Consider the following 13,265-nt stretch of genomic DNA (forward strand, 5'->3'; position numbering starts at 1 on the left):
TTGAAAAAGCCGATCTGGCAATTTTAAAATCCGGATAACCCAAGAAACCATAAAAAGGAATTAGAGTTGGTTTATAATTAAGTGTAAAATAACGACTAACATTAGTTGGTGGTCATAGCACTTAACGGGATCGGGTATCTGGGTAGTGGAAATTAAACGTCGGTGTCTACGTAACAGTGACACAAAAGGAAAGACCAACCCCACCTACAAAGTTTTAAAAGAGTATAAAACAATGATTGAGTGCTGTAAGGAAGCATGTTTAATCATGACTTTGGTAGTTCTTGTTATCATTATTTGTACTATCATTTTTTATTAACATCGTGAATTGTCTGGCCAGAACAAAACACATTGTGAGTGATTACAAGTAAAATCGGAGTTTTGTTATACATAAATAAAATAAAGTGCACTGTGTGTGCGTGTGCGTGAGTGCGCATGCCCGTCTGTACGTCTGTGTGTGCGTGTGCGTGAGTGCGCATGCGCCCGTCTGTACGTCTGTGTGTGCGTGTGTGCGTGTGCGTGAGTGCGCATGCGCGCGTCTGTACGTCTGTGTGTGCGTGTGTGTGTGTGTGTGTGTGTCAGATCAGCGCTGTGATTGATGGTTTAGGGCGTTGGCCAATTGGTTTGGTTTGCCGAATTAAAGATGGGGCAAACCCAGAGAAAAGCTTTGTTGGAACATAAAGATGTGAAGTATATGGGAACAGTGAGCGAGGAATATGTAAAGTATGTGATGGGTTGGGTGAGAAAATTAGAATTTTCTCCCGATTTGGTCGATGTCCCTAATAAGGAGGAAGTGAAAAGAAAGTTAGTGAAGAAAAGAAAGAAAAAGCCAGTAAAGGAAAGAAACAGGGAGTTGAAGCCCAACTCTGCGCCATTGATGCATGGATTGCTCAGGGAAAGAAAAGACAAGGAGAAGTAGAGCAGAAAAAGCTTAGAAAGGAAGTTTTGCGTATGAGAATCGTTGAGACAGAGGAAACAGGAGTCAGGGTCAGACAGAGAGCACCAGGAAATGAGCAGAGAGCAGCTCCACGCACGTCTGAGGAGGAAGAGGAGGTGTTTGAAGCCCCACTAGAAGAGGCGGGCCAACAGAGCACAGGCCCACCCACTGAAGGAGTCACCACTAGAGGGAAAAGTAAAGGATCCCCTGGCAACAAACCAAAGAAAAACAAACGAGGCCCTCAGTCTGATGTAGTTGCATACCAAGGAGCTCTATATCCTCCATTGCCTGAGCTGGAGCCTATACCAATGTATCCCATGGTAGCCGTAGCTAACCCAGCATTTGGAAAACATTGATGATACCACAGGCCAACCACATCAACCTACTATCTTAGTGTATAGGCCATGGACCGAAGAAGAGAAAAAAGCAGTGTGTGCTGGTGTCCCCCTCATAGAAGAGAATGCTCAAAAGTGGGCTGATGCTATTATGGATGTGCAAAGATCATATCATCTTAATGGGCGTGAACTGCTGAGTGTTTTGAAAATAACATCTGGACACAGACTGGGAAGATACCAGGCCACCTTCAACCCAGACCAAGCCCCTGGCATTCCTAAAAACCCTAATGCTGAACTCCTCCAAGAGTTAGACACAATGTTACAAAGAGCAGTCAACATGTACAAGAAACCACCAGACCTGGATAGAGTGAGACAGTGCAAACAAGAATCCACTGAAAGTGCCCAACAATTCCTTGATCGTCTGATTGATACAATGAGACTGTCCAGTGGATTTGAAGACTCACAGGATGTTAACAGCCCCTTCCAAACCCTCCTGAGATCCACCCTGATGGATGGCATAATGGAGGGGACAGCAAACTTCACCAAAAAACATTTCCCAAACTGGAAAACTGCCTCAGTCACCGATCTGATGGGTTGGATCATCCATGCTGAAACTCTGAAAAAGAAAAACAAGCACAGACTGCATCAGCTCCAGTGTACTATCAAGACAGACCAGTCAAGGGGAGAGGCCGAGGAAGAGGCAGAGGAAGGTCTGGCTCCTACGACGACGCCTGCTACAACTGTGGAAAGAAAGGACATTTTGCCAGGGAATGCAGATCCAAACCAAAACAAAAGAAACCAAAACCTATTGAAGAAGAACAATATGAAGACTCACTAGGAGAACAATTGTTTGAGGAGGAACCTGAAAGTCAAAAAGAAGAAGACACAGACTCCCCTCCCCAACAAGTGTTAGACTTATCAGTTTTATTCTGCAACACCTCATCAGTCACACCCCCGAAGAGAAAGTTAGATGTAGGCCCAGCCAAGACCCAATTGACGTTCATTGTAGACTCAGGTGCGCAGTCGTCAGTCCTCAAGGTGCTGCCACCTGGGATCAAATTGTCAAAAAGAACTCTGTTAGTTGTAGGAGTAGGTGGAACCCCCTCATGCAGAAAATATACTGAGCCAATCACAGTGTATGACAAAGACGGTACAGAACATAAAAAGGTAACCTTCGTTTACGTCTCAAATTGCCCAGAAAATTTGTTGGGAAGAGACCTAATTAAACAAATGGGTTTCACATTAACGGTAGAAGGTCACAAAATGGTGGTCCAAAAGAAAGATGATCTAAAGCCAATGTTGGTTCTTCAAGGAACAGGAGAACCGAGAACATTCTACAGCTTGGATCCCACTTCCCATGGCCCAGGTTCAATAGTTAGAGCCTTAAAGAACCTACCAGAAGAACTATTAGCCTCCAGTGAATGGGAACCTCAAAATGAATACGACCTCCATGCCACAGTTAAATTCTGCCAACACCCAGCAGACACACATTTCCTAAAAGAGTGGAGGAAAGTGAAACCAAGTAAGGGCAGAGTGAAAAACGTGTACTGGTCACAAGAAAACAATTGGATGTTTGTGACAGTAATCTTACCAGACACCATCATGAATCTACGCCCCAATGACCCAACCACAGTACCCATGCACATCTCATTAGCAAAAAATCAAGACATGAAGTGGTCAGATTTTATCCAAAAGGTAAGAGACATCAGTTGGAGTGAAAGAAATCACCCGGAGGGATGGAGATCCACTACAGACTCCAACCATCATGCACAACCAAGCATGGAAAACAATTGCAGAATCAACAATCTGAGAGGAGAAGACATCTACAGATTACCCCTAAACTGGACAACCACCTTCACTCCAAACAAACACTTAACAAAATGAGAGAAGAAGATTCTGATCAGTAAAGAAGAACTGTCAGAAATCCCCGACAGACTGTGGTCAGCATCAAAGACTGATGTAGGCCTAATGACCACAGCAACTGAAGTCATCATTGAAGCCAAAACAAATTACAGACCAAGACTCCGCCAATATCCATTGAAGCCAGACGCCAAAGAAGGCATTACACCAGTCATAGCCAACATGGTAGAGGCAGGAATTTTGATTGAAGCGCCAACAGTTATGTGTAATACACCCATTTTCCCTGTAAGAAAAGCAGACACAATATCATGGAGAATGATACATGACTTAAGAGCAGTGAACATGGCAGTCAAACAAAGAGCTCCATGTGTCCCTGACCCACATACATTGTTAAATGAACTCAAAGCGTCACAACAATATTTCACAGTCATTGATTTGAGTAATGCATTCTTTTCTATTCCATTGCATGAGTCAGCCAGACACTGGTTTGGATTCACATTTAACAATAAAAAATACACATATACAAGGTTACCACAGGGCTACGCAGAAAGCCCAACTATTTTTTCACAAGAAATAAACAATTGCATTAGCCAACATGAACACAAAGAATCTACACAAATTTTAGTATATGTAGATGACATACTGATTGCAAGTCCGACCAAAGAAGAAAATCACCAAGAAGCTGTTAGTCTTTGCAAACACTTAGCTGCTACAGGAAACAAAGCATCATTGAACAAACTTCAATGGACACAAACTGAAGTTGTTTTTCTTGGACATCTGGTCTCTGGAGACGGAAGAAAACTCACCTCTGAAAGGAAAAGAGCAATCTTGAATGCACCAAAGCCTGTAACAAAGAGACAAATGATGGCATTTTTGGGGTTAGTGAACTTCTGCAGGCTCTGGGTGATTAATTATGCAGAGGTCACTCAGCCCCTAGTTGACATGATCTACACTGAAGACATTGCTCTGTCAGACCCCATTACATGGACACCTGAAGCAGAAAACAACTTCTGTATGATCAAACAAGCCATCACTGGAACAGGAGCACTAGGCCTGCCAAACTACCATAAACCATTTACTCAAATAGTTGATTGTAAAAATGGTTTCATGACATCAGTATTGCTACAACAACAAGGTCAAAAACTAAGACTAGTAGCATACTACTCAAAGAAACTGGATGCAGTAGCACAAGCATTACCTCACTGTGTCCAATCAGTGTGTGCAGCAGCAATGGCAGTCCAACAATCAGCTGAAGTAGTGTTGTACCATCCAACAACTCTCCTGGTAACACACTCAGTGGATGTCCTGTTAACCCAAACGAAGATGTCATTTTTATCACCTGCAAGACATCTAGGTTTAACAGCAGTGTTATTATCACAACCTCACCTGACAATAAAAAGATGCAGCACTTTGAATCCAGCAACACTCATTCCCACGGAAGAAGATGGGGAAAAACACAGCTGCCTGGAAGCCTTGGACGAAGACTGCAAACCAAGGAAAGACTTGTTGGACACTCCACTGACAGAAGGAGAGACAGTATTTGTTGATGGCTCGTCAAGCAAAGACCAACAAGGCAATAACAACACAGGTTATGCAGTAGTGACACAGACAAAGACCCTGAAAGCAGAAAAGCTGCCTAGCAACCTGTCGGCCCAAGCAGCAGAAATCATCGCCCTCACAGAAGCGTGTACATTGTTCAAGGACAAAGAAGTAACAATTTACACTGACAGCCAATATGCCCACTCGACTCTACACATTTTTGCAGCAATGTGGGCCAGAAGAGGCATAAAAACATCATCAGGAAAACAAGTGCAGCACGCTGACCTTCTCACAAAACTGTTAGCAGCTGTACTACTGCCAAGACGACTTGCTGTGTGCAAATGTAAAGCACACACCAAAGCCAAAGACATTGTTTCACAAGGAAATGCAAAAGCAGATGAAGCAGCAAAGAAAGCAGCATGTGGAACACAAAAGAAATTACTCCATGTGAAAGACATTGATAATCAACAAGCTAACACAATACCAACTGAAGTATTAAAAGACATGCAAGAACATGCCCCAGACAAAGAAAAACACTCCTGGACAAAGCTCCATGTCACCAGAAGCCAAGATGGACTCTACCATAGAGACAATAAACCAATTATCCCTAGGAATTTGTTTCAAGCAGTAGCTGTATTGACACATGGGAAAGCCCACGTGTCAACAGGGGGGATGATGGCCATGGTGGAAAGGGCATTCACAGTACCATTAGGACTACATACCTATTTTAAAAATTTTTGTAGGTCATGTATAGTGTGCTGTCATCATAATGTTCAGGGAAATATCAGACCAAAAAGAGGGAAGTGCCCTGTAGGGGGTTATCCGTTTGAAGTAGTTCACATGGACTTCATTGAGCTAAGCAAGAGTGGTCAGTATCAGTATTGTTTAGTATTAGTTGATTCTCTTACCAAATGGGTTGAAGTTGTTCCAGCCAAACATGCAAATGCACTCACAGTGGCAAAGGCCATCTGCAAACACATCATTCCAGACCATGGAATCCCTAGGGTCCTGTGGAGTGACAATGGGACGCATTTTGTTAATGATGTTGTAGATCACATGGCCAGTCACTTAGGTATTGTACTAAAACATCTCTGTGCATATCACCCACAAAGTGCAGGTTTGGTAGAAAGAACTAATGCGACAGTAAAATTGAGATTAAAAAAGACCATGGAAGAAACAGGCAAACCATGGCCAGATTGTTTAGCCTTAGTAAAAACATACATGAGAATCACACCCACCTCCTCTGGCATCACACCATTTGAAGCAGTACACGGTAGACCATTCCACCTCCCACTCTGGGAGGGCCAGCCATGCTCAGACACAGTAGGAGAAGCAGACCCACTCACCAAGTGGCTCTGCAATCTGTTTAGGGAAAAAGAAGTTGTGAGAACAAATGATCTGCCTGTTGTGTCTGGTTCTTCTGTGCAGGAGACGGTGACCCCTGGTGACCTCGTTCTGGTGAAAGTGGTGAAAAGGAAAACTTGGTCGAGCCCACGTTGGGACGGCCCCTTCACAGTCCTACTCACCACCCCTACTGCAATAAAGATTGCTGAAAAAGACACTTGGATTCACCAGAGCCATTGCAAGAAGGTCACCGAACTGAAATAGGGTTAACTGGACTCTTAGGGTCAGTTGAACTCTTGCACCACACCTACCAACATGGCCTGGCTCTGGCTCTATGGAGCTGCCATCGTCCTTGGACTAGGAATGGTCCACCTCACAAACACTGACACTATACCCAACATTAAAACACAGATCTGGGGCCCAGAGACGTCACGACGCCAATGCCCAACATGGCCCAGCCCAGTAATGGAAGACCAGGCATACACAGCATGCATCCCACGAGCCAAAGGGACAGCAACTCTGGATATTCCTTTGAAGGGTTTGAGATCACTGTGCGCAGAATGTGAAGCCATGGGGGGCAACAGATATGTACCAGGGACGCGTCACGGTATTTACAAGTGGTATGCAGGCACCCCACCCAAGAGATGGACTGATAATGGGTATCGGGAGGGGTGGGATTCGGTGTTTCACGTCACAGGACATACAGTTAAATGGAAGCTAACATCCTTGGCCCAGGCCTACCAAAAGGAAGTGTTGGAATTCACAAAGAACACCACACATTTGCAAATGAAAGTAAACACATCCACGGAAGGTTGTTTGCAAATGGCATTAATAACATGGGCTGGCACGTATCCAGACATGCATCCATTCCAGTACTGTATATTGAATTCTGAAGCAGAACCTCAAAGTACTGGAGGTAACCCTGTGGCAGCATTACCAATACACATCGTTCAAACACGAGATGATAATCAAACTCCATCCATTTTTAAACACTGGGATGACCAGATAGAAGACGAAGGATATTCACATCCACTGGCATCCAACACATGGTGGCAGTATGCTAACCACACTGCCCATTCACAAGGGAAAGCAGGATGTTATGTTTGTTCCCTTTTACCTCATGCATCCAACCAACCAGCATTGTATGCAACACCGTTGTCTTACGAAGAAGCCAACACTGCACTGCAGGAGACACTCACACCATCTGTAAATCAGACACACGGACCACTGTTAGTTGTTACCAAAGCAACAGCTACGGGTTTTAAAGTCACACTTGACAAAGCACATCTCCACCATTGTAACAACATTGAAGACGATAAATATTGTTTCCCAATGTGTGTCAATGTCACCAGTTCAGGTGGAAAACATATCACACCCATCGACACCAAACATTGTAATGTTACAGATAATGCACAACCAGCACACCACACAGCTCTGGACGGAGTGTGGTGGATGTGTGGTTGGAAGGCATACACCAAGTTACCTGAAAATACAACCACAGTTTGCACACCAGTAACAGTCTCAGATCACACCTACATAGTCACAGCACACCCGTTACATCGCAGAACTAAGAGATATGTTGACTTTGAGCCACATGATGATTGGGGAGGCAGCAATGTCCCACAAGAGCATAAGTATTGGTCTACAGGAAGCAGGGTCGGCATGGCAATGTTCCCACAGTTTGGAGTAGGTTTACTCACTTTACGTGTTGAAACCATTGATTACAGATTTCAGACCTTTGTAAATGCCACATTTGATGTCGTCACTGATCTTTACGACACCCTGTCAGCCACACGCCTTATGGCTCTCCAAACACGCATGGCTGTTGACTTAGCCTTAGCTCCTCAGGGTGGTGTCTGTGCCATGATAGGAGAACACTGTTGCACTTACATACCTGATCATAATGAAACCATTGTAGACATCCTCCCCACCATGAAGAATCTGAAAGACACAATGGCAGCTGATCATGAGAAGCTACCTAATTGGCTTGATTGGTTGTTCACGGGTACATGGTCCCAAGTTCTATTGAAAATCATTGGTCCTTTTTTGATCATTATAATCATTTTTGTTCTTCTTTGGATTATCTGTTCAACTTGCATTGTCCCATTGTCCAAGAGAGCAGTCAATGGGCTCTTTGTCGCCCAAATGTATCATTATAATCTGATAAACCTCGATGATGATATTGAGGATGATGATGATGTTCTCATGTGATCACTGAGGCTTTTCTTTAACTCCATGTTTTGTCTATCACCAGACCAAGAAGGTTCTCGTCCTCATACGAGGGGGGAGTTGGGGAATTTTCCCTACAACAAATACGCTACAAATAGCGGTAGGGTTTTTCGCCCCATCCTGGTGATGGACCGATTGTTGTGTTTTCATGATGATGTGTTGACCAGAAACCTTTGGTTGGTATTCATTGATGTTCTTCGAAATCCACAACAGGGGGGAAATGTGAAGTTACTTCAGAATGTTCTATACATAGTTTGTGTATTTCTCAGAAACATTCTTCATTATTCACTGTCTACATATCTCTTTCTTTGTCTGTCTAATGCCCTCCCACCTATGACACATTCTTCTACCTAATAAAAGTTGGCTGCGCTGGGGGGTAGGGGAGAGAGAGGAAGAAACAATGGAGTCGAGAACACACATCCAGTGTGTTCCTCCCTCCCCTCTCCCCGCTGCAGCGGTATGAAATTGTACATTGTCTCTGCCTGAAGTTCTTTTTACATCTGATGACCGACCACACGGTGTCTGCCTTTAAATGGACCCCACAGGTTCTCTCCCTCTTAAATGGAGGAAAATAGCTCACCTAATCTTGATCTGAATTCCCTTTATCCTCGGAACTCAACCCCTCTGCACTACGTTTCTGAATCCTGTTCTTTGGGAACACGCATTCTGAAGGCGCTCTGGAAGGTTCATCCTCAAACGCCAATTCCACCCTTCTCCTATGACGATCGCGCGGACGCCTGTCACCACCGCGATGTAGGTGTGACGCGGCAGTGAATCTGTTGCCACTGGCCACGTGAGGGTGGCAAGGCGGAGGATCTGTTTCCACTGCCACGTGACCTTGTAGAGAATTCGTTGATACAGTGACGTGGGAATGGCGTGGTGGTGGATCTGTTGCCACAGTGACGTGAAACTTGCTCAGTAGCGGGTCCGTTGCCATTGCAGCGTGAACGAGAGTAAGCAGAGTGTCAGTTGAAACCGGGACATGGGCGTGTCTCGGTAGCGGATCCGTAGCTACTGCAGCGTGAACCTGAGTCAGCAGCGAGTCTGTAGCAACAGCGACGTCAGCATAGCTCGGCTGGTTCTCTAATCCTTGCCGGACCTGGGCCGCCAGTTCGGCGCTCTATTTCCGCCCGCATTTCACGATAGAAGACATCGTGATTTAGTGGCCCCTCCTCCCTCTGGGCTGGAAGCTTCGCCAACAGCTGCGGGTCTGCTGGTTTAACCGTCGCCGGTGAGGAGTGGGTGGACGAGGACGGGGTCTTTGTTGCCGCGCAGCGGGAGGCACAAGGAAGTGCCCGGCCTGGGCATCTCCTCTGGCCGCCATGCGTAGGACCCAGGTAAATGGCCAAGCGGGTTCCCACAAACAGATTGGAGGACTCGGACCTACCATCCGAAGACACTCGGGAGCTGGAAATGCGGGGAGGTGAAACAAACTGACTGGGATTAACGATCGGGCGAAGTGATTCATAGTCGAGTTGGCAGCCGGTCATATAAATCAAGGTCCTCCTCATAGTCCGAAAAATCAGAGTCCAAAAGAATATGAGGTGCTGGACGGGTCGTGGTTGAGATGTATTCAAAGCTCGCAAGCGGAGCTTGTGACACGGAAGGGGAGGACATCATAGAGCCTATCCGGATTGGACAGGCTTGGTCCTCCGGCAGTCGGTCTACTTTGCGTTGGTCCCGGCGACGTCAGGTCTTTCCTGCTGGGTCCTGTTTTGGCCAGATCGTTCTGTCACAAACGGGGCTCGACCCAAATGCACGACTCCAGAGGCAAGCAGGCAGTACAGAGGAAACCTTTATTCGTTCCAAGGTCGGGGATCAGGCAGACAGTCCAAACAAGCAGAGGTAACAGTAACAGCAGGCTTACGATGGTGGTCAGGAGACAGGCGTGGGTCAGTACATGGAAGGTTGACGTCAGGCAAACGGGAGTGTGGGAACGAGGCATCAAAGGCAATGATCTAGCGAAGGACCAGTCGTCCCCAGGGTCCTATATATACTGTGTGTCGTTAGAGTTCAACATCCATCAACCTTCTCTTTGGGCTTCTTCTCACTCTTTTGCCTGGCAGCTCCATCCTGAGCACCCTTCTACCAATACACTCACTCTCACCTTTGGACATCTCCAAACCATCGAAGACTGCTCTCTCGAACCTTGTCCCCAAAATATCCAATTTTGACAGACCCTCTAATGAGCTCATTTCTAATCCCATCCAACCTGCTCACTCCTGAAGGAACCTTAAAATCTTAATTTCTTACACCTCCAGCTCTGCTTAATGTTTTCTCTTCATTGTCAACGTCTCTAGTCCGTACATCATGGCTGGCCTCACCACTGTTTTAGAATTTTTTCCCTTCATCCTGGCAGAGACTCTTCTGTCACAACACACCAGACACCTTCCACCAGCTGGATAAATAAACCATCGTGTTGCTCAAAGATACTTACTTCTGTCCTGAGTCTTGCCTTGACTACTTTTTCCCATAACTTAATTGAATGGCTCATCGTTTTTATTTAACCTTATTCCTCTTTATTCCTGTATAGTTTCCACAACTCTGCAAATCACATTGGTTCTTAAAAACGGGAACCAGCACACGTTTTCTCCATTCTTCAGGATATTCTCTATTGTGTTGAATAAGTTGGACTCCACAGCCACCAGTTCCATACCTCTATAGGTATGTCATTAGGACCAACTTCTTTTCCATTTTTCATCTTCTTTAATGCCTTTCTGACTTCCCCCTTACTAATCATTGTCACTTCCTGGTCCATGAAACTTGCCCTTCTACTCTTCTTTTTCTCTCATTTTCTTAATTCATCAACTTCTCAAAGTATTCTTTCCATCTATTTAGCACACTACTGGCACCAGTCAGCACATTACGACCTCTATCCTTAATCATCCTTATCTGCTTCACATCCGTCCCATCTCTATCCCTCTGCCTGGCTAACCTGTAGAGATCCTTTTCTCCTTCTTTCTTGTCCAATCTGGTGTACATGTTGTCATCTGGCTCTTGTTTAGTCTTCACCACCTTTATCTTTGGCGTACGTCGCATTTCAATGTATTCCTTTCACCTCTCCTCAGTCCTCTCAGTGTCCCACTTCTTCTTCACTAATCTCTTTCCTTGTACCACTTCCTGTATTTTGGGGTTTCCACTACCAAGTTTGCTGTTATTAATACAGTTCTTACAGGGAAACCCAATCCTAACTTGGTAAAACTGAATGGGAAATTTACCACAGTGTGTATCCTCTTTCTTTTCACACAATATTTCAGTCCTAAAACAACTAAATATAATTACTACTTTCTTTCTCCTGTACGGTGTTGCTTTACATTTCAGTTACATTTCTGCATTAATGTACTTGTTGTTAGCAATGAGCTAGGAACACAGTTTGAGATTCATCAAATGCAGCTTATGTTTCTGTTTGTATTTCTGCATCATGCTTAGTTGGTGGCCTCCATGGGGCTCTCTCCAGGCAACGTTAAACCTGGAAGCAGGACTTATGCATTATGCATTACAGACTGGCTCATGTCCCTTTCTGTTTTCCTCATTTTCCCTGCTCTTTCTTTTCCTATACATTGTTGTTCTTGTCTTTTATTGCCATTTCTCTCAAATCCATCTTTGTCTGTCACGTTGCTTACTTCTTTACCCCCTGTTACTGATTTTTTTTTCGCCCCCAATGTTTCTTTTATTGAAACCACGAGACTAATACTAGCACCACCAAATAACATTTCCCCTCAGCTGCACTTTGAGAAAAAATAAAGTACACGCACACATATCAACACACAGTATTGGAGGACAGGGAACATTTCTTCTCTCTGATATGAGATTCAGATTAGAATAAAACATCTGACAGAATTACAGACCTTACCAATTAAATGTATTCCTAAAATTCATTCTTAATCAGTGATAAATTAAATTAGTCCACTCACTGAGTTAAAATCCAACTGAAATCTTGAGTGGGTGTTTGTTATATTAATGTTGTTCTGCTATTGTCCTCTTCTATCACACCGCACATGCCTTTATTAATGACGTTCTTTTCATCTGCTGTTTATCATTGTGTTGGAATAAGTGGCTCAGAGAAACGAGAGTTAGGGTACAGATTCTTTTGTTGTTTCCGAGAAGTGGGACAGAAATGCCTAGAACTGTAATACAAACACTAATGAAAATATTGAAAATGGTCAATTTAGCCTTCAGGATAAATGGACACAATTGAAAAAAAAAAATCTATTCATGTAGTGCACAGATACAGAAAGGAAAAACAGTACCTATGACAGATGGACACAGCTTCTTTATAATTGGCCCATTTGTTGTCCATAAATGCTACTGTAATGGATTCATATATAAAGCTGTTGACAGCTTTATACATATATATATATATATATGTAAAAAAATCAAAATTCAGCTTCATACTCAACTTGAAAACACAATATATTGGCCAACTGATGTTATTTCACTAGCCCAAAAAACAACAACAGCAAAAAAAAAACATTGTTTAATGCACATATCCTGTGGTAAACAGCACGATCAACACAAAATGTGTTAATAAAGAAAGAGATGAGCTCCTTTCATATTGCTTGGTCAAAGCATAACTAGACCAAGCAGTTAACCCTGCGCTTCAGACCGAACATATCTATGCAGGACACTTCTATGACTGTAGTATGTGCTCATAAAGCTTTTGCAGCCCCTCATATTCATAAAATTAGATGTGCGATGATCCGTCTGGGACAGTGAGTTAAATTTCATACCCTTGTCTCGGCTTTGTCCTATCCCTTTACAGTTCTTTCTCTGTTACAGTTCTGAAAAAACATCAGAGTACCTTTCACACATGAGAGCACAAGTGGCAGACAGAGCGGGAAATGGAATAAAAAACAGCTCACACAAACACATGGATAACATACAAGTTCACAATGTATGAGCTAAGATTAAAAAAACAGAAGCGTTTTGATGTATACTTAAACATACCATCAATACTTTATTTGGGATTTGCCACACCAATCAAAATATATATTGTAATTGTCCAAGTATTGTGCCATCCAAAT

This window comes from Syngnathoides biaculeatus, chromosome 11 (assembly GCF_019802595.1).
Source record: "Syngnathoides biaculeatus isolate LvHL_M chromosome 11, ASM1980259v1, whole genome shotgun sequence".
Taxonomy (NCBI): Eukaryota; Metazoa; Chordata; class Actinopteri; order Syngnathiformes; family Syngnathidae; genus Syngnathoides; species Syngnathoides biaculeatus.